Source organism: Leucopleurus acutus (assembly GCF_964270905.1).
Source record: "Leucopleurus acutus genome assembly, chromosome: 11".
Lineage (NCBI taxonomy): Eukaryota > Metazoa > Chordata > Mammalia > Artiodactyla > Delphinidae > Leucopleurus > Leucopleurus acutus.
This window is the reverse complement of record NC_139152.1, coordinates 55,173,214-55,200,752: the sequence shown is the minus strand read 5'-3', so window position 1 is coordinate 55,200,752 and position 27,539 is coordinate 55,173,214.

Sequence of the window (27,539 nt, the reverse complement as noted above, 5' to 3'; positions counted from 1 at the left end):
AGGACATCTGGTCACCCTATTAATAAGTCTCTAGAGCAAATGGAAGCCCAGGCCCTCTGAGAATAATAAATCCTCTTTGAAGGTGAAGTAGACTGGGCATCAATTGGTTTGTCAACCCAGCTCCTCCCCCAACTCCTGGAAAGTCCTCCTCCCACACTTTGTCCATTCCAGAAATGTGATTGTTAGTCACCCTTGATTCATCCACAGGTGGGCACCAGACCCAATCAGAGTCTGTCCCTGGGGACATTTTGATAACTGGTCCTCTCCAGTAGGGAGACCCACGAGATATCAAACTTGAGCGCTGCTGGTGAGAGAGTGCTCTATGTCTGGAGAATGAAGTCAACTCAGAAGGCGATCGAGAAGGATGCCGGTAGAGTTTGACTCCCCAGTTGCAGTTCTCTTGATGCTCTCTCTACTGCACACCAGTGTTTCCTATGATTTGAGAGAGATACCAACATTCTTTTAATATTTTTTCCCTTTTTACTGCACAGACTAATTCAGATACAAAGAAGTACTTTAAGTAAAAAAAGATGGCTCCCCAAAAGCTTTCCATTTGCCTTTCTCCTATAGGTTTGGGCCTGTTCTAGTTCCCAGGAAAAAAAAAAGACGTTTAAGCCATTCTGAGGCGTGGCATCAATTCACCTTTGCTCTTCACTCACCCCCAACCTTGAGCATATGTTTGAAAAATAAGCTCACACCTGGCCTCTGAGACCCTCTTTATCTTTGCCACCAACTTGTTTCGCTGGGCGTCTTTGTTGGTCCCTGTTCCTGAGTCTCTGTCCTGGTAATTTGCACTCATCACAGGTCTGTCTGAAGTCAGGGTCCCTGCCATGACTTTAACCATTTCCTCCCCTAGGGACTAACTCCTTCAGCTGTAGATGTGGCCCTGACACCTGCAAAGGATGCTTATTAGACTTTATTGTACTTGGCCTCTCTGTAGCATTGAGGCGTCTGGCCCTGTTTTCTTTCTTGAATTTGTCCTTTCTTTTGACTTCAGTCTATCAGCCTCTTTGCATTCTTGTCCCACTGTTCTAAACACTTCTCAATGTTTTCTAAAACCATCTTTTTCTTTGTCCATTGAAAAAATGTAGGAGATGCTGGAGGTTCCATCTATTCCCTCTTCTATTCTTCCTAGACAATTTGACTGAATCTCATGGTATCAACCACCACCAATAGGCTGACAGGTCTCTATTTTTCTAGGCCAGGTCTTTCTTGAGCTCCTGGTTCATAAATCTGTCTATTGGATGTCTTCTACTGAGAGACCCATTAAGTGCTTCCAACTCAAAGCATCCAAAACTGAACTCATCTTTTCTGCAAAACTATTCCATCTCTGAGATTCTCATTGTCTCTAAATAGCATTACTATCCAGCCAGCACCTAAAACAGAAGCCTGGGAGGCCTTCCTAGCTCCTTCCTCTCCCTGGCGCCACATTTTAGAAGTCACTATGTCCTATTAATTCGACCTCCTAGTAATTCTTGAAGCAGTCCCTAGCTATCAACTCTCACTGTCAGTGCCTTAGTTAAGGTCTTCCTCCTTTCTTTAACTATTGCAATGGTAGCTTAAATGGCCTTTCTTTATCCAGTCCCACTTCCTTCAAATAACCTTCCTTTATGCTGCCATCATAGCCTTTCTAAAATACTCTCAAATTCAAAATTTTCCAGTGATAATTCTCTAATTATCTACAAAACAATGTACAACTCCCAGTGAGACTGGTGAAGTCGCTCTTGATCTGGCCTTGCCACACTTCCTGGACTCTTGTTCCAACACTTCACCAGCCATAAATGGAAGGCCAGCCACACTGAACAGTTTGTCAGCTTCTTAACGGGCCACTCCCTGTTATCTGTTCGTGCAGGTCGTAAAAACCATTTGACTCTGCCTGGTTCTTTTGGAATGTCCACTCTCATTTTGTTCCCTCTTGAAACTCACATTGTGAGAAGCTCAAGTCACATGGAAAGGCTACATGTAGGTGCTTCAGGGTCAGCTGAGCCCAGCCCAGGTGCCAAACATATTAATGAAGAAGCCTCCAGATGATTCCGGCCCCTGCTGTCTTGAGTCATTCCAGCCCTCCCAGCTGGGGCCCCAGGCATCAGGAGGCAGAGACAAACCATCTCTGCTGTGTCCTCTCTGAATTCCTGACTCACAGAATCAATGAGCATAGTAACACCGTACTGTTTTCCGTCATTAACTTTGGGGTAGTTTGTTATTCACCAACAGATGACTGAGACACCCTCTTATAATACTGTGTTATCTGGATTATTGAATTCTAGGATACTTCTGTCTTCAAGAGTTTGTCCCACAGTTACAGTACATTCCGCAGTGCTGTGACTGTTGCCTTCATGAAGAGTATGTTTTATTCTTTTCCTGCCCAGTGCCTATTACACAGAATATTTGCAATGAATCTTGTTGATGGGATCCCTGAGCCTTCTTTCTATCTAGTTACTTAGTACTGTGTCTTAGGCATCCAGTGGGACCTGCCCCTGCTCTGACTTTTATTCTCACGTGCTGATAGGATCCCCTTTGTCTCTCAAAATAAGTCCTTCGGCAACCACAATTCTAGCAGTTCACCCAGACCCTTGCCTACTGAAAAACTCAGTCTGTTTCAGCTCAGCAGCCCCCCACCCCACCCCCTTTGAGCTCAAAGTAATTATGGAAGGCTCGGCAGGGGTCCTAAGAAATGTCACGGATCCATGTCTGCTGGCACCTATAAGGAAAAGTGGGGGAGAAAGACATTCATGTTCTGAATGCCCAGTGTGTGTCAGGATCTCTGCAAGAAGGTCTCCATGTATTATCTGACCTAATCCTCTCAGCAACCCTGTGAAATAGACATTTCAATTTCCATTTTACAAGGAAAGAATGCTGAGGTTCAGTGAGGCTGTGATCTACGTAGGGCCACTTAGCTGGCAGAATGAAGGATCAGCCCAAGCCTGCTTGCTCCAAAGCCAATGTACTGTAGTTCCTACAAGCCATGCGTTCAGGGAAACTCTTGTGAGAGGGTTGATGGATAAAACTTCACAAGTCGAATTTTGTTTCGATGACTTTAACCACAAAGAGGAATTATTCTCTGATCAACTACTAAATATCTAAAAACAACATAGTAACTAGAATCAATCAATAATACTTCAGGATGCCTATGTTTATTCAAGGGCAGGTCTGACTGAGGAGGATCAGGGAAGGGAGAGGAAGGAAGCAAGAACACACAGAAAGCCTGAGGGAGAGGAAGGAGTTGTCTCAAGGTGAGGTCAGAGGGAAACTGCAGAAGGGAAGGCCTGCATCTAAGACAAAAGGCCTTTCCCTGGAGACTTGGGTGCGGTCGTGTCCTGGGGAAGATCAGAGGATTTAGGACATCCTTTTGTATAATAGACAGGAAACTGAAAACTTCTTTTACCTCTAAGCAGAGGAGCTTGAAAACTTTGTTAAACCGAAGGCTACAAAGAAACATCCTCAATGAAACTTGGTCCATAGGATTATACTTTTCAATTTTCATTAATGTTAATTTCTTATCATGCTTTTTACTTATACATAAATTGATTTTTTTTTAAATTTTCATGGTTGTCAAAAGATTCATGCACAGAAAAGTTTGGATAAAGATCAATTTCTATTTCTTTTTCATTAGATCAATATATTTTAATGAAGGACAATTGATTAATATTTTAGAAAAAAATAAGACTCCTTTCCCCAGGCATTATCGATCTATGTCTGAGCCAAAGAATTACCAAAGGCTAGTCTCTGTTTTTCTTGTTGTGTAAGTCCTGGGATCTTGGGTCACACTGCCACTTTGAGGCCAACAGAAAATCTAATCAGTGCATTTTGGCAATCTATAGTGTACCCAGCATCCCGTACCTGAATTACACATAAGCAACTTTTATGTATGTGCACGAGGAACTAGGAAACAAGATCGTATGTCTGAAATCTGGTTTCCTAAGCAAGAAGCTTAGAGGTTGCTTGAAAGATCTGGTTATACAAAATTAGTGGGTTTCCCTCTAAATGAGGACTCGCTTCTCGCTCTATCCCTCTGAGTTGAAGTTACATTTATGCCACTGCCCCTGCTGGGGCTTGTTCTACAGTTGAGTGAAGATGTGTTATCTATTTTAAGACACACACACACACACACACACACACACACACACACCTCAAATTTCCACAAAAGTGCATTAAATACTATATAAAGTATAGCAGAGAACAAATACTCCAATGCTAAGTCATCCAGTGGAGCCATCCCAGCTTCTAGGGCTCAGTTCTGTTCTTTGCTACATTCCACAGTGAAACACTTATGGAAATCCTATGATGATTGCTCCAAGAAGAGAGAACTCCATCTCATGTTCTTCGTTCTGTATCATTCTCTTCACCCACCAAAGACGTATGAAGCTTCTTTTATATCGTAGGGGCTTTACCAGACTCTGGAGATGGGGAGGTAAGTAAGATAGACTGGCGCCCTATTCTTAGGAAGCTTACATTCTAGTGAGGGACCCAAGACAATAAGAGAAGCAAGTAAATGAACTGACAGCCCAGTTACAGATTATGATCATTGCCATGAAGAACATAGGCAGAATAACTGGAGAGAGAGTGATTGTGGAGGGGAGGGTGTCTATTTTAGATACAAGGGATTGGGGAAGTCATCTCTTGGGAAGATGACAATTGGACTGACCCTGATGGAGAAGAAAAAGCCAGCCACGAAAAAGAAGAGCCCGAGTGGAGCACTGTGATCTGAGACTGGCACGTGCAAAGGCCCTAAGGCAGGATACACCATGGCATGGTTTAGAAACTGTTAAGAAAAAAGATAAAGTGAAGAATTCAAAATACATGAAGCAAAAAATTGACAACTTAAAGGAGAAACAGGCAAATCCACAAATCACAGTTGGAGATTTTAACACATAACGAATTACCATAAAACTTAGCAACCTAAAACAGCAAGTATACATACTATATGTATTCTCTGTATATTCTGTAAGGCAGGTATTCTGAAACATCAGCCCATCAGGCTGTGTGGTTCTAGCTCAGGGGCTCTCATGAGGTTGCCATCCAGACATCACCTAGGATTGCAGTCTTCTGAGGCCTGACTGGGACAGACGGACCCACTTTCACTCTCATGGCCTCAATTCCTCACCAACTGTAAGCAAGAGGCCTCAGTTCCTCACCAACTGTAAGCAAGAGGCCTCAGTTCCTCACCACATGGACCTTTCCATAGGGCTTCTTGAGTGTTTGTAGGGTATTCAGCTGGTCTCCCAGAGTGAAGACTCTTTTAGAGAGAGAAGCTACATGCCTTTTTCATCTGGTCTCAGAAGCCACACACACCATCACTTCTACCATATTCTATTCATTAGAAGCAAGTCACTAAGTCCAGCTCACACTCAGTGAGAGAAAGAAGGACTATCAGAAATGTGTGGTTATTTTTCAAAACCACTGCAGGCATACTAAGTTAAATACGTGCTGTGAGGTACCCAAGTGGTTAAGACCAAGTAAGTGGTCCTCCTCGTGGGAAAGCTAGTCTCAAGTGAGAGGAAAGAGGCCTGGGCTGGAGATACAAATTTGAAAGTCATCAGCATAAATGGGAGAGATGCAAGTCTGAAAGTAGGCAACATCAGATTGGGGGACTGGATAACATCATCTAGGGACAAAGTGCAGCGGAGGAAAGAAGGCCTAGCCCCGAGCTCTGGGGCCCACTCTAACGTTCAGCAGTCGGGTGAAGGAGGAAAAGCCAGTGATGGAGAGAGCCGAGTAGCCAGTGATGTAAGAGGAAGACAGAAATGTGTGGTATCATGGAGGCAGAGGAAGAGTGTTTCCATAGTAATGATTAGTACAAGAGTAATGACAGCATTTATTGAGTACTGTCTATTGTCATAGGCATTGTTCTAAGTACTACCTGTGTATATGAACATTTAGTCTTTTTTGTGTGTGTGGTACGCGGGCCTCTCACTGTTGTGGCCTCTCCTGTTGCAGAGCACAGGCTCCGGACGCGCAGGCTCAGCGGCCATGGCTCACAGGCCCAGCCGCTCCACGGCATGTGGGATCTTCCCGGACCTGAGCACGAACCCGTGTCCCCTGCATCGGCAGGCGGACCCTCAACCACTGTGCCACCAGGGAAGCCCTAGTCTTTTCTTTAAAAGGATTCTTTTTGTTTTAATTTGTTTATTTTGTTTATTTATTTTTGGCTGTGTTGGGTCTTCGTTGCTGCCCGTGGGTTTTTCTCTAGCTGCAGCAAGCAGGAGCTACTCTTTGTTGCGGTGCATGGGCTTCTCACTGCAGTGGCTTCTCTTGTTGTGGAGCATGGGCTCTAGGCGCACGGGCCTCAGCAGTTGTGGCATTCGGGCTCAGTAGTTGTGGCTCATGGGCTCTAGAGTGTAGGCTCAGTAGTTGTGGTGCATGGATTTAGTTGCTCCGTGGCACATGGGATCTTCCCAGACCAGGGCTCGAACCCGTGTCTGGTGCATTGGCAGGCGTATTTTTAACCACTGCACCACCAGGGAAGTCCCAACATTTAGTCTTAATGACAGAAGGTAGACACTTTATGATTCCCTAATTGTAGTTAGAAAATTTCTAATCGAGACATGAAATATTTTTCCAAAGTTTTGCAAGTAATTCAGTGGGAAGCTGGGAGAAGGAAGCAGTTGCTGGGTGAAACCAAACCCTGATTAAACCCAACTCTCTGCCTATTTAGTGCCTGCGCCCAGGTGACTAAGATTTTAGATCTTTTCTGTCCTTATCTCACTCAACCTGTTAACAGCTGAGCAAATATCTATTTGGTGCCAGGCACTCTTCTAGGTACTGAAGATACAGTGGTGAGTGAAATATTTTAAAGACCCCTGCCCTTTGGAGTCTCCCTTTCAGTGGGAGAGACAGATCATAAGATAAGTAAATAAAATATACAGCATGTAAAACAGCGTAAGTGCAAAGGTGGAAGATAAAGCTGGGAAAGGAGCACGGAAGTGGTGGGGGGGCCATGCGGGCAGTTTTAGATGGGCTGTTCAGGGAAGGCCTCGACAGCAAGGACATTTCTGTAAGGCCCTTAGGTGAGGGATGAGCCACGCAGATATCTGGGGAGAAGTTTTCCAGGCAGAGGGAAAATTAATTAAAAAGGCCCTGAGGCAAGAGTGTGCCTGGCATGTGAAGGAAGAGCAAGGAGGCCAGAGTGGTCAAAGCAGAGGAAGCAAGAAGGGTATGAGGAGAGAGCAGAGAAGGAATGGGGTCAGACAGGTAGGGTCTTGTAGACAGAGCCTGTGCTTTGACTTTTATTCTGAGTGAGATGAAAAGGCGTCGGAAGGTTTTGAGTAGATGATTTACATGACCTGATTTGAGTTTGAAACGGGTCACTCTGGCTGCTTTGTTAACAATAAACTATATGGAAGCAAGAACAGCAGCAGAGGCCAAAAACGAAGAGTAGAGACCAGTTAGGAAGCTACTGCAATAATCTAGGCAGTAAGTGATAATGGCTAAATCAGATTATTAACAGTGGAGATGGTAAGAAGTGGTTGGACTCTGGAAATACTTTGAAGGTAGAACCGACAGGTTTTGCTGATGCACTGGATGAGGGATGTGTGAGAGAAAAGGAAGACAAGTATGACTTCAAGGTTTTTGGTCTGAGAAACTTGAAGAATGGAGGTGTCATTTATTGAGATGAGGAAGACTGCAGAAGAAGCAGGTTTTTGGGGGGAGAAAACGAATTCAGTTTTGGACTTATTAACCTTGAAGTGCTTATTAAATATACCCATGGACAAGCTGAATAAGCATTTGGACACATAAATTTATCTGGAGCTCAGGGAAGAGAACCAGAGTAAGATATGAAATAGGAAGTAATCAGAGCACATACCTGGAATTTAAAAAACCATGCAACTGGATGAAACCACCAAGAGAGCAAGTGTAGCAAGAAAAGAGACTCAGTTTACAGACTGATCCCTGGCCCTCTCCAATGGCTAAGGCTATGAAGAAGAACCAGAAAGGAGTCTGACAGGAGTATACAGAGAGGTGGGTGGAACACTGGGCAAGTGTGATGTCCTGGTTACCAGGTGAAGTAAGTGTTCCAAGGAGAAGGGCAATCAAATGCGGCTGATACATCAAACAAGAGCATGGACCTTTGGACTTAACAACGTAGAGGCCATTGGTTGATCTCATTAAGAGGCGTTTTCTTGGAGTGGAACAAGAGATTGGTGGGGTAAAACCCTGCCTGCAGTGGATTCGGGAGAGAATGGGAGGAGCGAAACCAGAGACATCGAGTGTAGCCTGCTCTTTGGAAATTAGCTGTAAAAGTGAAGCCATGCGTAATTTATCAGTCCAATCCATTTCACCTGTAATCTGCCATTGCTAATCAAGGTTGTTTTAATTGTTGCTACAGAAGACTTGCATGTCCTCCAAACAGCACGGAGCCTGAACAGTATTTTTGCCCAAGTTCTTTTTCTAAGAAGTTGCGGTCAGCTGTGTCTAGTTCAGCTGAACCAAGAATCAGCTGTGTCTAGCTGGAGCTGAACTGGTTAAGACTGGATAGGACCACGGACTATCCAACCGGGCACACTTGAGTATCTCCTCACTTACCTTTTTTTTTTTTTTTTTTTTGCAGTACGCGGACCTCTCACTGTTGTGGCTTCTCCCGTTGCGCAGCACAGGCTCCAGACGCGCAGGCTCAGCGGCCATGGCTCACGGGCCCAGCCACTCCGCGGCGTGTGGGATCTTCCCGGACAGGAGCACGAACCCGTGTCCCCTGCATCGGCAGGCGGACTCTCAACCACTGCGCCACCAGGGAAGCCCCCCTCAGTTACCTTTTGATGTCAGAGGGCCGAAAATCCACCTTTAGATGCTGCTAAGCTCCTCCACATTTGAACATGCAGAGGCCTGGAGCTTAGTTGCCCCTACGCAGAACCACGATTCCCGCACCTTTTAACTATCACCTTCCCCACGCCCCCCACGCTCCCCACGCCCCCCACGCTCCCCACGCCCCCCACGCCCCCCACGCTTCCCACGCCCCCCACGCTCCCCACGCCCCCCACGCCCCCCACGCTCCCCACGCCCCCCACGCCTTGGACCGCCCTGTGGCTTCATTCCTCCTCCCATGAATACCCGAAGCCCCGCCCCTCTGGCGAGGCTGTTCTGAGACTTTCTCCCTTCTCCTCGCTTGGCTGCCTCCTGAATAAGCTCTCTGCCACAGACCTCGGCGTCTCAGCATCTGCCTTGCTCTGCGTCGGGCAAAACGAACCTACATACCTTTGCGAAGGTTACTTATTTTAGCTACAAGTTGTCACAGCTATGTGTCATTAGAGTTAAATAGCGGCCATGGATTGAGGATTTACAATTAGTCGGGCAGGGCTAGGTCTTTGTATGCAGTGTCTCCTTAGGTCTTAGAGCAACTCTGCGAGCTATTCTGATTATTATTCCCATGTTATAAATGAGAAGTGGAGGCAGAGCTTAAGCAACTTGCCCCTTTAGTCGCTCAGCCAGTAAGTGGTAGAACTAGCATTCTTAAGCTCTATCTTCTTTCTGTCTCTAAGCCCCTGTTTACTCAGTTGTCTATGAGATAAAATACAAGCTTCTTTACCAGAAAGACATTTTTCTCACGAATGTCCCAAATCATAAGCATTACTTTCCCCAACTCTTCCGACATCCCCTATCTTAATGTGCCAAATTCCCCTCTCCAGAAACCTGAGTCCACCTAGATTCCTTCCTCTCCCTGATTCCCTGCACCTCTTCTAACATCCACCTCCCCTACAGTCTACCTCCTTCACGTTCCCTGTGTCAGCTGGTCATCCCAGCTCTGGTGACCCTCTGTACAGCTCAGAGCCACACCACCCTTCCCTACTGCTGCACTCCTCATCTCCGGAGAGCCGGATCTGAGACTTCTCCCCTCTCCTTATTTGGCTGCGTTTTGAATAAAACCCCTTTTTGCTGCAGACCTCCGCATCTCACCCTTTTCGGCTTGCTGTGCTTCAGGCAAAATAACCTAGTTCACCTGGTTCGGTAACAAGTAGAAGAAAAAGAAATGGGAGTAAGAACCGGAGGAGAAATGGGGCCAAGAGAGGATTTTGTTCTTGCCACGTTGTTGTTCTTGCCACGTTGTTGCTCTTTTTTTCACAAAAGAAGCAACACATACTTGTAGGGTGCTGGGGATAATCTAGAGTAGAGAGAAATGTTTGATGCACGAGGACAGGGCAGAATTACTAGGACAGTCAACGAGTAGGTGAGAGAAGGTGGGATCTAGCCCACAAATGGAGAGGTTGACCTTCGCGAGGACCATGACACCTTAGTTAACACACCAGAAGGTTGGATTCAGCCGTGTGCACGGTGGAAGTACTCTTCAAACTGTTTTCTGTAAAACTGGAGCGTAGGAAACAAGGTATCTACTAGACTGAGAATGGGAACGTATTGGAGCTCCAAGAAGACAGAACATAAAATACTCAGGAACTAGGAGTGTGGATAAACCAGAGAAATGTAGTGTAGCCTCTGGGCAGTGTGAAGAACCTGTTAGTAGTGATCACAAATTTAAATTCATGTCAGTCAGCACGGGTGTGTGGTTTGCTCCAAATCATCTTAGCTGTACTGGTGCAGAATAGACACCAAGAGCAGTTTCAGTGGAGTAATGTGGGAAGAAGCCAAATTGGGAAGACTTGAAGAGGAAATAGGAGGTGAGGAAGCAGAGATTCCAGACTTAGACCACTTGTCCCAGAAGAAATAAAATATACAAAGTGTATGCAGGTAGGGGATGTGGAATTGGGAAACGTAAGATTTAAAAGTGGGAGACACTAAAGTATGTTTGTATACTGTGGACTGAGCAGGTAGAGAAGAAATTGATGATGGAGAAAAGGGCGGGGGGGAATCAAGGAAGTGGGTAAAGTCCTTAAGCAGGTTAGGGGATAGAGAACACGGATCACAAGTGCAGAAGCTGACCACTGATGGGCACAGGTTTGAGCAGGTTTGTAGAGAAGACCGGCAGGAAGGTCAGGTTTCCACTCTGAGGGCTTATATTTTCTTAACGATAAGACGAGGTCATTAGTTGAAGAAGGCAGGTGTGGGAAGTTGGAGAGAAGGTACGAAACAACCATCTGGAAGAAGACATAAGTGCACTTCTATGGAGGCACAGTAAGATTCCTGGCCGTTGACAAGCACCCATTTGAGGTTTTTATCCAAAACTTAGAGTCAGTCTGGTTCTGTGATTTTGTTTGTTTGTTTGTTTGTTTTTCTTCAAGTAGCTACTGAAGTGGAGAGTTGGGTTCACCAGGGAAACCTACAAGATGACAGAGCTTTCTCCATGAAAAATATCCTATCTCCAGAACCCAGGGAGGGTGGCACAGAGGGGAACCAGAGGGTGACACTGTATATTATTCTGACTGCTGATCCCTTTAAATGAGTTTCTATTTTAAGAGCCTGGGGATCAATAGTGCTTAATTTAATCAGCTTCTTGCAGGTTAAAAGGAAATTGAAAATCTTTATGAGTCCTGGGATAAGTTTTCATCAGAAGCTCAGGCTAATGTGCCGAGAGTGTCGTAGGGCAAGGGAAGGTGGCGTCTCTGTTTATTCCAGAAGACAATTATGACCCTGCAGGGCATTCTTTGGCTTGGATCCTGTTTATCTGGATCTTACCAGGCCATGCTGCTTGCTTAATTCAGGATTTCTCCTTAACTCCAAGCTATGATTTTTAGCGTAGCCTACAGAATCATCCCTGTCATCAGTCCTGACCTTAGCACAGAGATTTTTAGGAGCTCTAGTTCAAAACTCAATGGACCTTAACCTCCTCGCTCTGGGATGTATGGACTTTTATTATATGGCTTCAGCCTACCTTCTCAGTTCATATCCTACTGCTCCACCTATACCAGGCTGCTTGTAGATCCCTGATGATCCAAGCAATTCCCCCTCTTCACCTAGAACATCCTTCATTGCCTGTCAGCCTGGGCAGCTGCTGCTGTTCCTTCAAGAATCCTTAAATGTCACCCCTTCAAGCTTGCTCTGGTTCCTTTTTTTTTTTAACATCTTTATTGGAGTATAATTGCTTTACAATGGTGCGTTAGTTTCTGCTTTATAACAAAGTGAATCAGCTATATGCATACATATACCCCCATATCCCCTCCCTCTTGCGTCTCCCTCCCTCCCACCCTCCCTATCCCACCCCTCTAGGTGGTCACAAAGCACTGAGCTCATCTCCCTGTGCTATGTGGCTGCTTCCCATTAGCTATCTGTTTTACGTTTGGTAGTGTATATATGTCCATGCCTCTCTCTCACTTTGTCCCAGCTTACCCTTCCCCCTCCCCATGTCCTCAAGTCCATTCTCTAGTAGGTCTGCGTCTTTATTCCCGTCTTGCCCCTAGGCTCTTCATGACCCCCCCCTTTTTTTTAGATTCCATACATATGTGCTAGCATACGGTATTTGTTTTTCTCTTTCTGACTTACTTCACTCTGTATGACAGACTCTAGGTCCATCCACCTCACTACAAAGAACTCAATTTCGTTTCTTTTTATGGCTGAGTAATACTCCATTGTATATATGTGCCACATCTTCTTTATCCATTCATCTGTTGATGGACACTTAGGTTGCTTCCATGTCCTGGCTATTGTAAATAGAGCAGCAATGAACATTTTGGTACATGTTTGCAAATGAAGCAACTGACAAAGCATTAATCTCCAAAATTTACAAGCAGTTCATGCAGCTCAATATCATAAAAACAAACAACCCAATCCAAAAATAGGCAGAAGACCTAAACAGATATTTCTCCAAAGAAGATATACAGATTACCAACAAACACATGAAAGGGCGCTCAACATCACTAATCATTAGAGAAATTCAAATCAAAACTACAATGAGATATCATCTCACACAGGTCAGAATGGCCATCATCAAAAAATCTACAAACAATAACTGCTGGAGAGGGTGTGGAGAAAAGGGAACCCTTTTGCACTGTTGGTGGGAGTGTAAATTGATACAGCCACTATGGAGAACAGTATGGAGGTTCTCTGGTTCCTTTTGTCATTAACCTCGCCCTTAGTACTTATCTGGCTCTGTAAGCACTTAGCACATCGTGCTGTGATTTATGTGTTCGTCAGTATTCCTTGAGGGACTTTGTCAAATTTATCTCTGTAGGCCCAGCACTTAGACCGAACTCTCACATATGATACGCACTCGAAGCATCAGATCCAACTTATGGAGCGAAAAATAATGATTCAAAAGCTTCCACCTTTTTTTTTTTTAACTAAGCCCTAAACTTGTTTCAAGATCTCTAGCATTTGGGGGGTCAGTATGGTGAAGTAGGTAAGTCTTGGGGTTCTAATCAGAGACTGGCATTTGAATCTCTGCTCCACTATTTATTAACCAAGCACCTGTTTGTGCCTCAGTTTCCCCATATATTTAATGATGAATATGAGTATCAACTTCATAGAATTACTATAAAAATTATACAAGACAGGGAATTCCCTGGCGGTCCAGTGGTTAGGACTCTGTACTTTCATTGCTGAGAGCCCTGGTCAGGGAACTAAGATCCCACAAGCTGTGTGGCAGGGCAAAAAAAAAAAAAAAAAAAAATTACACAAGACAGTGCATACAATGTGCTTAGCTCAGTGTTTTCCATGCTTTGCACATAATAGGTAATAAACATTAGTTATCCTAATTATTATTATGAACTGTAATTATCTGGAAGCTAGATTCTTGCTGATTTGTCTCTGCCTGAGCCCTTGTCTTGAAACCTTAAGTGTTTTATTTCCTCTTTGAATTCATCTCTGCCTTGCATCCCTCGCCTGCTCTCCCCCATCTCTTCCAAACTACCATCCCACCCCAGATTCCTGGTCTCCTAGAGGCAGGACCCTGGCACCTGATTATCTGACCTCTAAACGCTGCCTCCCTGAGGTTCCTATTACCACGTGCCCCCCACTGCCGACCCCGCCTGCCTTTGCAGGCACCGTCATCTCTAGTGGGGTCTCATCCTGAATCCAGCTTCTGCCTGGGCTGTCAGAACACAGGTCTCTGCCTTCCTTCCCTCCTGCACTGACTCTGCCTCCATCCCCAGTATCTGCCCCACCTCAGCTTTTCTGGGGCCCTCTGGGTCTGTATGCAAGGGCCATGGTTAACTTCTTCCCTCCATATCTGGCCACAGTGCACATTTTACATTTGCTGTGTGTACTTTTGCTGAACAATAATGACCAGCCCTGGGACTACAAACAAAAGAGTGTGCTCCTGACCCAGTTAAATTCTTTTCCTACAAGGATCCCCATTATCCTTGTGCAGTATCCAAAAGGTCTTCAATTTATCAAATTGTTGGCGGTTCTAACCAAGTCATGCATATTAGATTATACTACAGTTTGTTAGTTTCAACCAGAGTCATCTAAAAGACCCAATCATTTCATCCTAGCTGGAGCTCTGAAGCAGAAGCATTCCAGCGGTAGACAATGGTGGTTACACATGCTATGGCTTTCGCTTTTTATTCAAGTGAATTTCCCAACCAGAAACTTCAGACCTATGCAATATTTTGACTAGAACTCCACCCAACTACCAACAGTCTAAGGAAATTAGTGGGTTTTGTAGCAGACGTAAATACGTGGAAATAAGGAGAATCCCATATTCTAAGTATTTCCCAAGCCTCACAGTTAGAAACGATGTTGGCCAAATCTGCTTGTCTAAAGTCTCTAAAGTCAATTGAAATGGAAAATTTAACAGAGATAAGGAGCAGGAGAGTGACAGAGACAGAGAGCAAAGCTGCCCCTGGAACTCATCGCTCCTGGATAAACTACCCTTAAAACAGAGCTACCGTTACGGTCAGTCAGTGCAACGAGGCACTTACTTCCATATCATCAAATGAGTTAACAACTTTATCTACGAGACTATCTTTTGTTAAATTTTACTCTCATAGAATGTTGCTATATTATGTAAATTTGTATGGGCTTATAAGAAATAAATTCGTATATAATGATTATTTTCTACTTATACAATTATATTTTACAAAGGAAGACATTAGACCCAGGGCCTTCTGCAATGTGAAATAAAATCCTTTTAGTACCAAAGATACATTTCCTGCAAAACCAAATGCAGGCAATTTCTCTTACTTATGATTTCTCTATACTTAGGAAACAAGGCAATAAAATTATTCCATGCATCATATCAGTGGTTAGTTAACCTGATATGGGAGAAGAGGTGAGGGCTGGAGGGAGGGAAATCGCTGTTTACGACATTTTGAGTGATGGTTCATTCAACAATCAGGATTCCTTTCCTCCATGTTAAAAGAAGCCGCAGAGGTGAAAGGGATTGACTCGTTCCCCAACCTAGAAAAGATGCCATGGATGGAGGAGATGGACGGAGAAAGAGCCCAGCTCTCTCCTAGGGCTTCAGCTTCAAGCCTCCTTGGGGACTGGAGTAGAGATTCACACACAACTGCCTTCCAGCAGCCCCTCCCACATGCAGCTGCTATTCTGCAGGGCCTGTTACTAAATATAGCACCTGCATTTCAGACTGACAGAAGAGCTCCTGCTGTGTACACTGGGGAGCTGAATCTTCACACTCTCCTAATATGGTAAGCCCTGCAGCCCATCAGCCAGGGAAGCAGGGAGGGAGCCCAGCGGGTGCTAACATGCGCCTTAAGATTAACTCTTTCATGGAAGGCAGAATGGAAGCTAGCTTGACCACTGGTCACTGCAGAGTCTCCATTTACTAAGAATCTGGAAACCAGGATCCAGTCCCCCTTGCAAATAGTGGTATTTGCAGACAAACACTAGATCAAGGAAGCTGGGCAAAATAAACTGCCTCAACCCAAGGGTCACTGAAATAAAACAGGAAAAGAAAAATCAAGAAAAAATATTCTCAGGAGGGTGGGAAAGGCAGTAGAAAAGAGGACAGCAGAGGGACTGACAAGTACAGTACATGCCACCTCTGCCCCATAGACTGTCAGTCTGTCACAGCAGCTGTGCCCACGGCAAAATGGCGAGCAGGTGTCCGTGTTGGCTTTTGATTACAGACCCAACAGTGATTGGAGACTGCAGAGCATGGGTCCCCCGGCCACTGGCTGTTCTTCCCAGCCTGCTGGAGACCCCGCCATCCCAAGGACTGGGCCATTCAGCATTTCAGGGTGTCTCCCAGAGCCAAAGGACTATGCCCCTTGCAGGAATAATAAGAGGAAGCCCATGGTTAGACAAGCAATGTCCCTAATAACTCACTAAAGTGTCAGGGTGAAATACTAAAAGCCTCCTCCTCTCTTTCCACGGGGGAAAAAAGGAAAACCACTGTGGCAGCTGCCCACTTGGAGTGCTGGGAGGACTGGCGAGTTCTCTTTTGAGCGGGGGTGATGGATAAGAGAACGAATGAAGTTTCAAGACGTCCTAATCTCGCTGCTCTATCCTTCCGCTTCTCAGTGCCCTGCTGGCTTCCATAGTTGGGTAACAGGGTTGCGAGTCTACAAAGGTTAAGGAGGGTAAGGCCTTGTCTAGGCAGTATAAAGTATTTACTCCCTCAAGGGTCAAATGTGGGAACTCTTTTTTTTTTAACATCGTTATTGAAGTATAATTGCTTTACAATGGTGTTTGAGTTTCTGCTGTATTACAAAGTGAATCAGCTATACGTATACATATATCCCCATATCCCCTCCCTCTTGCGTCTCCCTCCCACCCTCTCTATCCCACCCCTCTGGGTGGACACAAAGCACCGAGCTGATCTCCCTGTGCTATGCGGCTGCTTCCCACTAGCTATCTATTTTACATTTGGTAGTGTATATATGTCCATGCCACTCTCTCACTTCGTCCCAGCTTACCCTTCCGCCTCCCTGTGTCCTCAAGTCCACTCTCTATGTCTGTGTCTTTATTCCTGTCCTGTCTCTACTTTCATCAGAACCTTTTTTCTTTTTTTTAGATTCCATATATATGTGTCAGCATAAGGTGTTTGTTTTTCTGACTTACTTCACTCTGTATGACTGACTCTAGGTCCATCCACCTCGCTACAAATAACTCAATTTCGTTTCTTTCTATGGCTGAGTAATATTCCATTGTATGTATGCACCACATCTTCTTTATCCATTCATCTGTTGATGGACACTTAGGTTGCTTCCATGTCCTGGCTACTGTAAATAGTGCTGCAATGAACATTGTGCTATGTGTCTCTTTTTGAATTATGGTTTTCTCAGGGTATATGCCCAGTAGTGGGATTGCTGGGTCATATGGTAGTTGTATTTTTAATTTTTTAAGGAACCTCCATACTCTTCTCCATAGTGGCTGTATCAATTTACACTCCCACCAACAGTGCAAAAGGGTTCCCTTTTCTCCACACCCTCTCCAGCAGTTATTGTTTCTTGATTTTTTGATGATGGCCATTCTGACTGGTGTGAGGTGATCCTCATTGTAGTTTTGATTTGCATTTCTCTAATGATTAGTGATGTTGAGCAGCTTTTCATGTGTTTGTTGGCAGTCTGTATATCTTCTTTGGAGAAATGTCTGTTTAGGGCTTCTGCCCATTTTTGTATTGGGTTGTTTGTTTTTGTGATATTGAGCTGCTTATGTATTTTGGAGATTAATCCTTTGTCAGTTGCTTCATTTGCAAATATTTTCTCCCATTCTGAGGGTTGTCTTTTTGTCTTGTTTATGGTTTCCCTTGCTGTGCAAAAGCTTTTAAGTTTCATTAGGTCCTGTTTGTTTATTTTTATTTCCATATCTCTAGGAGGTGGGTCAAAAAGGATCTTGCTGTGATTTATGTCATAGAGTGTTCTGCCTATGTTTTCCGTGAAGAGTTTTATAGTGTCTGGCCTTACATTAAGGTCTTTATTCCATTTTGAGTTTATTTTTATGTATGGTGTTAGGGAGTGATCTAATCTCATACTTTTACATGTACCTGTCCAATTTTCCCAGCACCACTTATTGAAGAGGCTGTCCTTTCTCCACTGTACATTCCTGCCTCCTTCATCAAAGATAAGGTGACCATATGTGCGTGGGGTTATCTCTGGGCTTTCTATCCTGTTCCATTGATCTATCTTTCTGTTTTTGTGCCAGTACCATACTGTCTTGCTTACTGTAGCTTTGTAGTATAGTCTGAAGTCAGGGAGCCTGATTCCTCCAGCTCCGTTTTTCTTTCTCAAGATTGCTTTGGCTATTTGGGGTCCTTTGTGTTTCCATACAAATTGTGAAATTTTTTGTTCTAGTTCTGTGAAAAATGCCATTGGGAGTTTGATAGGGATGGTAGTATAGTCATTTTCGCAATGTTGATTCTTCCAATCCAAGAACATGGTATATCTCTCCATCTATTGGTATCATCTTTAATTTCTTTCATCTGTGTCTTATAGTTTTCTGCATACAGTTCTTTTGTCTCCTTAGGTAGGTTTATTCCTAGGTATTTTATTTTTGTTGCAATGGTAAATGGGAGTGTTCCCTTAATTTCTCTTTCAGAGTTTTCATCATTAGTGTATAGGAATGCAAGAGATTTCTGTGCATTAATTTCGTATCCTGCTACTTTACCAAATTCATTGATTAGCTCTAGTAGTTTTCTGGTAGCATCTTTAGGATTCTCTATGTGTAGTATCATGTCATCTGCAGTGACAGTTTTACTTCTTCTTTTCCAATTTGGATCCCTTTTATTTCTTTTTCTTCTCTGATTGCTGTGGCTAAAACTTCCAAAACCATGTTGAATAAGAGTGGTGAGAGTGAACAACCTTGTCTTGTTCCTGATCTTAGAGGAAATGGTTTCAGTTTTTCACTATTGAGAATGATGTTGGCCTGGGATTGTCATATATGGCCTTTATTATGTGGAGGTAGGTTCCCTCTATGCCTATTTTCTGGAGAGTTTTTATCATAAATGCGTGTTCAATTTTGTCAAAAGCTTTTTCTGCATCTATTGAGGTGATCATATGGTTTTTCTCATTCAGTTTGTTAATATGGCGTATCACATTGATTGATTTGCGTATATTGAAGAATCCTTGCATTCCTGGGATAAAACCCACTTGATCATGGTGTATGATCCTTTTAATGGGCTGTTGGATTCTGTTTGCTAGTATTTTGTTGAGGGTTTTTACATTTATGTTCATCAGTGATACTGGCCTGTAGTTTTCTTTCTTTGTGACATCTTTGTCTGGTTTTGGTATCAGGGTGATGGTGGCCTCATAGAATGAGTTTGGGAGTGTTCCTCCCTCTGCTATATTTTGGAAGAGTTTGAGAAGGATAGGTGTTAGCTCTTCTCTAAATGTTTGATAGAATTCGCCTGTGAAACCATCTGGTCCTGGGCTTTTGTTTGTTGGAAGATTTTTAATCATAGTTTCAATTTCAGTGCCTGTGATTGTTCTGTTTATATTTTCTATTTCCTGGTTCAGTCTCAGAAGGTTGTACTTTTCTAAGAATTTGTCCATTTCTTCCAGGTTGTCCATTGTATTGGCATATAGTTGCTTGTAGTAATCTCTCATGATCCTTTGTATTTCTGCAGTGTCAGCTGTTACTTCCCCTTTTTCATCTCTAATTCTGTTGATTTGAGTCTTCTCTCTTTATTTCTTGGTGAGTCTGGCTAATGGTTTATCAATTTTGTTTATCTTCTCAAAGAACCAGCTTTTAGTTTTATTGATCTTTGCTATCATTTCCTTCATTTCTTTTTCATTTATTTCTTATCTGTTCTTTATGATTTCTTTCCTTCTTCTAACTTTGGGTTTTTTTTGTTCTTCTTCCTTTAATTGCTTTAGGTGTAAGGTTAGGTTGTTTATTTGAGATTTTTCTTGTTTCTTGAGGTAGGATTGTATTGCTATAAACTTCCAAATGTGGGAACTCTTGAATGTGGGCTGGCCTCACTCCTCACTGTTGGGCAGTGATGACATCAGTAACTGGCCAGTGATGTGGGTGTCTTTACCTTCTGGAACCCTACATTATCAAAACTGCTTTCCACATTTTATTTTGTCAAGGCCAGAGTCCCCAAGGACATTATAGGAGGTCTCTAAATTAGAAGTGAGACAGTGGTTGGGCTTTTTGTGACATAAGGCATGGGCCCAGACTCTGCTAGCTACCATCTCCTACCTTGTGAAATGCAGTGTGTACATGTAGGGAATCCCCACTCCCAGCCCCACCCAGTGTGTGACTGTTCCACCTGTCACTGCCTCTCTGAGGGCTCCAAGGACCTCACCCTCTGTGCCCAGAGTGGCTTTCAGTTGGGGGGTTAGATGCGGGCTCTGCTAAGTTTCAGGGTGTAGGTGGGTGGCCTTCTGCTGAGGGCTGAGCTCCAGGAAGCTTGTGGAGGAAAGTCCCCCTACGCACATTGGAGCCCTGCCTCACTGGCCCTTTCCCTGTATAATCAATAAGGAGATGGCCATCTGTAGCTTTGCTTGGCTTCCACACAGCTCTTTGGCCACTGGCTATCCTCTGGCGCCTCTGCACTCTCTCCTCCCTCCCCTGGACCCCCAAGTCTGGCCCTTTCAGGTCGAGTCCCCCCTAAATCTCTGTGCCCCAAGAAGGGGTGGGGTGGGCAAAATCTGCTGTCCCCTTTGTCCTTAGCACCCCTGCTCTGTTTTTCTTTTCAAGTTCTGTTCTTGCATAAACTCTTAAGTGAAATGTTTGGTCCCTCAGAACCCTTGCTTTTGATTCAAATGAAACCCCATTAGTAACTGGTTCCTGATATAAGAACCAGTTTAGGATGTTTGAAGAGCAGAAATAAACAAACCTGCAATTAACTATGTTTTTCCTGTTCTGGTGTTTGGATACAGTAATCTAATTCTCCTTGTATCAATGTAGACCCTCTAGTGACTATATAGAAAGTGTCAGGAAATGTGGAAAAGAAAGAAAGGTATAAAAATTAATATATAAGATCTGCTATTGTACCAGTTGATATGTCTACAGACTATTACAAAAGAAATGATATCCAATTGGCAGGAAAGGAATGCTGAAAGTTTAAAAAGCATTATTTCATTTTGAATAAAACATAGATTAAAAATTCTTCATCAGAACTATTATCACTACCCATCTTTGCACCCAAATGGGGGAAAAAAGAGGAAGGTGGACACTTTTCCAGAGTTTTTCTTTCAGTGGTCAGTTAACTTCACTAATTCATAAACTAAAGCTACAACTTAACTCCAGCCCACCTGCCCCATTCCACCCAGGGTTGGGGGAGGTGCCTTACAGCAAAGCCTGAGACTGCTGTGATTCTTTGCATCAGAAGCCTTAGGCCCTAAGAAAATGTGGACCGTGAACTGAACCTGCTTGTATTCACAAATGATTTATACTGGAAATTAATATTAACCAATATTATCCATTTACTTTGTTCAACAATTATATTTTTGAGTTCCTCTACGTGTTATTCTCTGTTCTTGCCAAAGGAGATACTGCAGACAGAGGTCCTACCCTTTGGAGCTTTTAGTGGAGGAAACACACCCACGCACAACCCAGGAAAACAAATAACGTGATTGTCATCATTACTATGAAGAACATAAATAGGGTGATATGGTGAGTAAAAGAGTATGTACAATACAGGCACTATTTTCGAAAGCATGATCTGCGGAGAAAGACCTCTAAGAAGAGGACATTTCGAGTTAAGACAGGCCTGGAAGTGTAGAGGTACTGATGGAAGAATTTGTTTCAGATGCTTGAAGGACAGAGACGAAACCAGTGCATGGCTCGAGCCTAGGGAAACAAGGGGAAAGAGAATAGAATGAGATTGGTCATTAGGGAGGGATCAGAAAAAGCCATGAAGAAGTTGAGATTTTTTTTTTTTTTTTTTTTTTTTTTTTTTTTTGCAGTACGCGGGCCTCTCACTGTTGTGGCCTCTCCCGTTGCGGAGCACAGGCTCCGGACGCGCAGGCTCAGCGGCCATGGCCCACGGGCCCAGCCGCTCCGCGGCATGTGGGATCTTCCCGGACCGGGGCACGAACCCATGTCCCCTGCATCAGCAGGCGGACTCTCAACCACTGCACCACCAGGGAAGCCCCCAGGTCTAATTATTAATGCTACCCAGCTTTCAGATGAGCTGACATGCCCTTTGTAGGGCTTTGGGTTGTTAAAGCCTGTGGATCAATATCAGTTTAAAGGTGGTTTCTCTCTGTTCACCCGTGGAACACAACAGAGGAAAGGGTTCTTCCTCAGATGCAGCAGAGAGATGTGTCTTCAAAGTGGGCAAAGAGGTAGACAGCAACCATTTGTCACAATAAACATTAGCTGAGCCATTGCATTTTTTAAGCACAGATTTATTGGGTAGGTTTGTGTGAATGTGTGCCTTTGGCAAAGTTCTCAAGGGCTGTCTGTTTCATTGGGGAAAAAACACCTCTCGGCCAAGGCCAAGAAAACGATTTCAGCTAAGAAACGAACTGCTGCGGCTCATAATATCACCCATGAAATAACTGTAGCCAGAGCCAGAAAATGCAGTCATTAGAAAGGCTTCAGCAAGAACCAGGCTGTGACGACACCCCCTTCCCCACCCCAGATAACTGTGCTTTCATCTTTGTGGCTCCCACTCCAGGAAAATGACCTTAGGATGACTTTCAAGTCCTACATTTCTCTGTGAAAGAAAACATTAAGAAGGAATAAGAAAATTATAGACGGGCCCCAAAATCTGAATAGAAGGGGAAATTCTTACGAGTTTACTTAGAAAGGAAATCATTAAATTCTTTCGAAATGATCTTTTCTCTTCAAGTGCAAAAGACGGACTCGGGGAGCGGAGAGACTACAGGCAGGACACACATGGTCAGATCAAGTCTTCACAGACCAACTGCTAAAAATAGATGAAATTTAAAGCTGGGATTGAATTAGGTCACCTTAGCACTTTGATCAGGGAGCCCATTTACCAAATGTGATGCTGCTCAGTATTTGGCCGTTACAGCTGAAGGAAGAAAAGAAGGATCGATTGTTGCAGTAGCCACTGTAGCCACGCACATAGACAGAGCATCTCCTAGGCAGGTGGGCAGGAAGGCCGGTGTGTGTGCTCCATATCGTGCATGTGCCCTCCTCTGGCTCCTTTGTCCGTCCCTGCTCTACACCCCAGGGGCAAGCTCTCCCCGCTCCCCGCTCCCAGACTGCTGACTTCTGGTTGGCTTGGAGGCTCGAGTGTGAGAGGAGAGACAGCCAGCTTGGGTATTTCCTCTCTGCTCTGCCTCTGCTCCTCGCCTGCCTCTGACAGGCAGCCAGCATCCTGCCAGGTCACTGCCTCCGGGGCTTGTGTTCTCAGTGGGCTCTGAGCAGGTTCCCCTTTCTCCAGCCCTGGGGGTGATAAAGGCTCTCTGCTCTCTAATTTCTGGCTGCCTCACCATGCACTCCCTGCTCCCTCACCCCTTCCTCACTACTCACAGTAGCCCCGGGACTACATTCTCTTCACTTAAATCGCTTGCGTGGAACTGTGTTCCCTGCCAGCACACTGAGCCATACAGCCCTGAATACATGTGCACAGAAGAAGACTCCAACCCTATTCTAAGGCAAATGGTCATGGTGTACCATGGGTACCTCATTTAGCTTCGATGCCTCAGTGTGGAAAATAAGGTAACATTAGTACAGAACTTAGACTGGTGGTTCACTGTTTTCTTTAGGCACTTTCAGCAGGATACTCATGTCTTTTACATACACATTATAGGAAGTCTGGGCCCGAGGCCCCAGATAGCCACAGTCAGATTTACATTTTGGGGGTCCCAGAAAGAAGGTACAGGACAGCAGAGATGAGCTGCTGCAAGCTTTCCAATGGGTGTTAAGAGAGCTTAAGGACTCTAGAAATATCCCCCAAGGTATAAAGGGATAGAAATATTTTGCATTCATTTTTATTCCTGGCTGTGAATAGGTGGTCAAGATAAGAGAAAGATGAAAGAAAGATACAGGAGAGGAGAGGAAGGGGGATGAGGTAGAGAGGGAGGGGAGGGGAGGGAGAAGGGAGGGGAAGGCGAGAGGAGGAAAAAAGAGAGAGCTAGTAATTCTTTGTTAAATTTCAGCCAGGGCTAAATAAAATCTCTTTTTTAGAAAACTAAATAATCTTACTTGCAGAATTAATGCCAAGAGCTTTGCTTTGAAAAACGGGCCAGCCAACATAGAGATACTTAATTTACAACCTGCAGCTCAGATGCCTTTCACAAACACCCTGTCTGAAATATCTCTGTCCTCCATAACCCACTGCCCCATCATGTGTTTTATTGTTTCTCATGACACTTAGCACCACCTGACATGACATTACAGGACTTCTGTGAGTGTCAGCTCTGCCCCTGGCGTGCCAGCTCTTGGAGACCAGTGCGCTGTGCATTCCTTCACCAGCGCCAGGGCGAGAGTGGACATCAAGACCAAGGTGACAGTGGGAATCTAGCAAGTCCGGGAACCTCCAGTGGCCATTCCTCCTGCAAGGCAGACGGCTGAGCGGCGGTCACCAAACAAACAACTGTGACTACACTTTGTCTCAGGAAATCGGAATGGGGGACCCTTACGTATTCAAGAGCGATTCTCTCCCCAAATTTTTGTGAAAACCCAATTCAGGGTTTCATTCATATGCTGTTAGTGGCAGAACATGAAGTGTCCCTTTTTCTCTTCCTTGGTGCTGGATTTTCTTCCTCTGAAAATAAGGAAGAAAAGACTCCAGATGGAGAGCTCACATTGTCGGCAGATTTAGAAAAACTCCCCTGGAATTTGTACAGACTGACAAGCGAGTCATCTTCCATCTTATTGCTTTAATTTCAGGCTTCAGAGATGCCCAGCTCTGTTGTTCAAATAGTTTTATTAAAAATTTGTGAGGAGGGAAAAGAAGTCTCCGTGGGCCTGTCTGATTTCATTATCCCTGACACAGCACACAAATGGAGCAGGGCTGCCGAAAGCTAGAGATGGCCGTCTGTGGCACTGGGGGGAAGTGGAAGCTTCCAGTACTGATCACAGATGTTCTCATCCGCCAGGGAATCTCACAGAATCACGAGTCTCCATATATAACTTAGTGAATATTTCTCAGTCATTAAACCACCAGTATCCTAGTCAGAAGACAGACACCCACCTATCCCCAACCTTCAACTTGTCCCTTTAGTCTAACTTCTATTGCTCCTCTCATTGGAAAAATTCCATTCTCTAAGAATTTTCTGAGTCCAGATTGAGCAATAGAATGCCAGCCATTCCTCTGTGGCTTTGCTGGATGACCCCAGCATTCCACAAAGAGAGGATACTGCCATTCAGATTGTGATCCAGACATTCGAGTCCCCCCAAAGTCTAGGTACAGACCTGACAATATCCTGAAAGGCAGGGATTTGCCTGATAGCACCAACTAAAGCGGAGCCCCTGTGGAAAGGGCAGATGGGCTTGTGTGTTCCCTCGGAAGGAACACTAGGTCACATGAAGGTGGTCAGCCCAGTGAGACAAGCTACCTTCTCCCATACATATTTTTCTGGTTGCCAGGAGAGGTCTCCAGCCTCAAGAGCGGCCCTGTTGAAAGATGCCCAACTGAGTTTTGTGAAGGTTGGGAGCAGCCCTGTTGAAAGATGCCCAGTGGAATTGTGTCAAGGTTTGGAGTGAGTAAGGGGATTGGAGGGGGTGTACTAGCAACACAGGTGGACACGTAGAAAGTAAAGAGCCCCCAGCAGGCCATCTGGATTCCAGCTCCAGCTCACTCCCTGACTCCATCACAGCCTTTCTCAACCCAAGATAAATGTTAGGATCAACAGAGCTTTTAAAAAATACTGGTGCCTGGACACGACCCTCAAAACAATTCAAATAGGATCAAATCAGAATTTTTCTCCCCACCTGAAAGTTCTAGGAGAAAGTATAAGGGTATAAAAAGTTTGGGAAAACTTTAAGTGCAGAGTTGCAAAGTTAATGCCAAGGATGAGTTTCTTTGGTTTCTCCAGCCACACTCTCATGTAGAGGGATGGGGGGTGGGGGGCACCGACAAAACCAAAGGGTTTTCACGACCAAAGAGGAAAGTAGATGGAAGCGGACCCAGGAGAAGGGAGGGCTGCTTCCACGGCTCAGGCCCCAGTGCTCTCAGGCCAGGACCTGATTTCATAGCTGCTTTGGGAACTTTGCAAATTCCTGGGCCAATGCCCAGGGCTAGAGAAACCACCATGTCTACGTAAGGCCCCAAGCATCTACCTTCTATTCTTTAAGATCACACCTACCACTGAAGATCAAAAGATTCCTCACTCCCTCTACCAAGTCCCTTCCAACTTAGCCAAGAATTTTGTCCCTGCTTAACCTCCTTCCCCTGCTCACAGGAGAAATGAGGGTAGTTCTTTTTTCTTCTCTGTTAGGGGCCTGTGTTAAGCCTGGCGATGGTCCCGATTTTGACTCGCAGCATCACTGCCCTATTCAGGGGGTTTGCACAGTGCACGATCTGTATGACTGTAGATGATGGCCCTGAGGAGGCCGTGATTAGATAAGCATGCCACAGACACAAATGTGCAAATGACTGAACACACACTCACTCACACACACAACACACACAGAGTCAGTAAGCCAGCAGCATGGCAAAGAAAGAAAACTAGCAACAACAAAACCAGAAGACTCATTTTTTAACCTAGACAGTGATCAAACGGTTCCATGTAAACTGTGATTTTAGTTGCTTCTTCCTCAGCCCTAGAAATTATGCTTCCCTCGGAAGAGCTGATGTAGCACTCTAAATGATACATTCACTACTAGAATTCAGTGTTCTGTTTCTCTCTAGGATAGTAATAGAGACTGGATACATGTCCTAGTGTCTAATTCTCAAGTTATATAATTAGTAACTACATCATGCAATTTTTTTTTAAATCCTGCTACAAGATAGCAGCTCAGGGCTTCCCTGGTGGCGCAGTGGTTGAGAGTCTGCCTGCCGATGCAGGGGACGCGGGTTCACGCCCCGGTCCAGGAGGATCCCACATGCTGCGGAGCGGCTGGGCCCGTAAGCCATGGCCACTGCACCTGCGCGTCCGGAGTCTGTGCTCCGCAACGGGAGAGGCCACAGCAGTGAGAGCCCGCGTACCACACACACACACACAAAAAAAAAAAAGAAAAAAAAGATAGCAGCTCATAGGAGGCAAAGCTGAAGTTGTTCAGCAGGTTCAGTTGTTTTAAAGTACTCAGGCTTCTTTCAGCCACAAGTCATTATTATCTGTTTCTTCTTTATCATTACGATTATTATTATTACTATTTGACCACCGTTAAGAGAATGTTCTCTAGAAATTTAAGAGTTAGAGAGTGAGAGGGAAAAGGAGTATGACATTGAAATCATCTCAACTATAGCTCTTTGCATCTCCTGAGAAGCCTTTCAGAGAGGGGTTTTCTCTAATTTTCATGATCATGATTTCTATCTCATGAGGTGATTAGGTCTTCTCTAATTTTTATGAGACACCAGTGCATGTCATGATTCACTCTTTGGCAAATAACCCTGCGGAGGGCAGGGAAGACTAAAGGAGAGAAGAAATCACATCATATTAACTAGTAGGCCCTAAGTCTGTAATGGGATAAATCAACTCCCTTTTCTTTTCCTTTTAGTTGTTCAGTTATATAATTATTATTATCCACATGCTCAGTCTAACTTTTCCCAGAATATATAATCATACAGTTTACTTCCTAGGGCTGGACCTTCAGTCTCTGATCTTCTGAAATGTTGGTTTCAGCTCACTGGCCACCTTGGGAGACCCACAGAGGTCATAGTTAGGGACTGACTTGGGCACCAACTGGAGTCAGCATCTTTTTAAAATTGCACTTTCACTCAACAAAGA